Raw genomic sequence first — 3,617 nt, 5'->3', positions numbered from 1 at the left:
AAGTCAAGCTAATAAACACACCTTCACATGTCAATAGCTATATGTATAAATTTGAACGATATATTATAAATAAAATAAAACTTAATAAGCTTCTATCTCTACCGGAGAAAATGATAAATAATGTTAAATAAAATACATGGTACGGCGCAGTCGCATATACCAGTGATTTATTACGATAGACGTTTTAGTACTTACTCATTGAGTTTCCTTCGTTCATTTTAATATCAAGAAAGGTTTGTTCAGATATCTACAAACACACATTTTTCATTATTCGTAACGATCTTCTGAGAATTGGAAATTAAACTGATACGGAGTATTCTATGAAATGAACTTTATAATTGCTAAAAGTTTTATTTGTTTAAAGAGCATATAAAGTTAGTCTGAATTTGATATTTCATAGAATAAACAGAGTTTTCATAAAAACATAATTCATTTCATTCATAATTTGATCTGATTGATGAAAAGTGATTTCGCAATATTAAACTTTCAATCCAAATTTCACTTAATAAAACAGGTGACCGCGAGCGATCGATATTATTTAATAGTAAAATCCCTAGTAATATAATAATTACGAAGTAAGTCTTTTCGTATGTCTTCTTCACGCCTAAGCCACTGAAAGAATATTGATGAAATTTAAAACAGTTTGTGACCCGAGATACAGAGCGAACATACGATAGTTTCATCCCGGAAATCCCAGAAGAACGAGAACTAAGCGGAGAAAAACCTGTCTGTGCAAGTTAGTCCATATAAATAAAAATGAATAGACAAATGTGTTGCTAAGCGCAACTCTTGAGTATGGCTCGACTAATTCGGCTATTTTTAACGTTTTTGTCAAGGCAAAACGAATGTTTCTATGGAGAGAAAAACGTACCACGGGTGAAGCCGCTGAAGCTACAATAAAAATATTGTTAGTGAAGCTGTATAAAATAATATTCCATATACAACAACTGGCGATCAAACTAAAACAATGAATCAATTTTTTTGTGAAATTATTAGATAAAAGAGGTAAAGCCTTTAAAAGAGGTAAGGTTCTTCAGTAATCTGTGATTTACGTTATGTTAATGAAGATTTAATTTCCACTTTAAAAGATTCAAAACATTTACATGAATGCGTCAAAACTGGATGACGTATTTAAGTAAAATTATGCCAAATCTGCGTACTAATTCCTCTTAGGGCCGCTGACCGCGCTTCTAGACTGCCTAATGAGTCCGTCATCACAAATGACTAACAACCCTTGCCCTACAACCCACAGCCTTAATTCAGTTCATTGACTCGCTTGACAAATATATCTAGAGACTATGATCCGCTCTCGGTGTCTTAATAAAAACGTAGGTTAAATTAAAAAACTTAATGTCAAAACGTAGCTGGCTCGATATTATTTGAACTGAAAAGGGATGACGGGACACCGATTTACGTTTTAATTGTGAAATAAAAACATTTAGCAGTAGTATTTAGCTAGTCATTTTTGTCACAATTTCAATATACGAAACCAATTAATGTAATGTGGTTTGACGATCACGTTGGTGAGATCACACGGCGTCACAGAGGCATCACATAGGCACCGACTGCTCGGTGCACATACAGACTTTTTCAAGTCACTAACTCTTTGTACTAAATTTCATTCAAGTCGTTCGACAATTCCTAAGATTAACGAGTTCAAGCAAACAAACCAACAACTCTTCAGGGACATACATTAATATAGACATGGTAATACTATCTAAACTATACTGCGGTAGATAAGCGGATTGGACCTACTGCGGAAACTCCAACTCTCTACCGCAAAGTGCTGTGGAAAAGTTATCGCCCAAAGTAATAGTATTTACAAAAAACAGTCAATGTATAAAGTATTGAAATATTGGTCTTTTAAATCTATAGACATTATTCTTGTAAAATGACTTGGAAAAAAGATACTGTCAAAAAACTATTTTACAACGCCATTCCAATATGGCGGCTCGAGTAAAAAGCACCCATTTTGAATCTCTCTTATTTGCCTGGAAATATTTTCAGGCAAATCCATTTTTTTTTAACAAATTTAATGGAACAGTCATCAGTATTGGTACTCTATATACCTATTCTATGGAAAATTGTCTGTTTAAAAAGTTTTTGACGATTTTGTCATATTATAGTTATAAAGTATTTGAAACTGTTTTTGGTTTTATTTTACTAATTTTCATCCAAATATTGGAGGGTGAAGTAAGTTTTTTCTCATTGGCTGTTATAAAATAAAAAAAAGAATTAGATGGTCAATTTACAACATATCACATTAGTTATAAATCCACATACTTATCAAAACTATCTAAGCCATATCGTCTAAACATTTGCATAATTTGTATACTATGACTTTCCAAAATCACTATAGTTTTATAGGTACTCATTTATATATGATGGTGATTTTTAATACATTAGTTTATTTCCTTCTAACCATAATGTATTCATTCTTGTATCTGTTTTCAAATAAATTTTGAATAAACGTATGTCGTAATTGTTATCTTTTATTTTATCTATGACGGGTGTAATACCGACACAGAATTACTTCTACAAATGAAATAAGTATTATTTATATAATTATAATACCTAAAATCCATGGAACACTTGTCAGTATACCCATGCTCCGTAATTGACCCATGTGTAGAAATATAGTCCCTAACACCTATAACCTGTATGATTGACACTGTAGCATTCCCCTAGGCATCTACTTAGGAACACTTTCAAACAATTAAATACATGGGGTAGCTTTTCACATGTTTACGAGGGTTAGAAGACCTCGACCTGATTTCTACCCTAGGCCCTAACACCAGGACACCATGAAATGAGGCTAATGCAATTTAACAATTCATAACTTCTCGAATATTCTAAAAATAATTATAAGTGATTAGTTCATCGCCTGGTCAATAATAATCAATTAATTGATTATTATTGACCAGGCGATAAACTATTAATATTACTTTAAAATATTTTTTGAATACATTTTGCTTGCTGAAGAGGTGTTATATACTCGTATTTAGTTTAAAGGCCGTTTCAATATTGTTGGAGCTGAGAATCATACGATGATCGTATCTCCGTATATTATAACTCATTACTTAACTAACACCATTAAGTTGAAAGATAAACGCATTGTTGTAATAAAATTATTATTTTACTAATCATGCAAAAACTTTAAACTTTACAAAATGCAAGTAGCAAACCAGTACTTTTATATTCATTCTTATTCGATCTTTAAGAAATATTTGTTTTTATTGCTATATTATAAAACTTACAACAATTACATATATCACTACAGGTTCATTCAAAGAATTGAATACTAAATACTTATTTATAATTTTAATTGACGTTCCAAAAACGAAGGAAGTTCTTTCGATTGTTGGTATTATTCATTTTTTGTAGCTCAACAACTCCGTGGGTTTTCAGCCGAATGACGTGATTATTTTTGGGTTTGATAAGAAATTGGCCATTCGGTCCCATTTTTAAATCTGCAGTGATACCTTTGGGATAACAGGGACGATTTTTGTGGAGAGAGTTAACGTCCGAGTTATCATTAGAGATTTTATGTTTAATGTCGGACGAAATTAACCTTATAATTTACTTAATTACTCTAATACCAGACAAAGTATATCATA

This window comes from Zerene cesonia, chromosome 4 (genome assembly GCF_012273895.1).
Source record: "Zerene cesonia ecotype Mississippi chromosome 4, Zerene_cesonia_1.1, whole genome shotgun sequence".
Lineage (NCBI taxonomy): Eukaryota > Metazoa > Arthropoda > Insecta > Lepidoptera > Pieridae > Zerene > Zerene cesonia.
The sequence above is the reverse complement of the archived record's forward strand: the minus strand, read 5'-3'. Positions refer to the sequence as shown.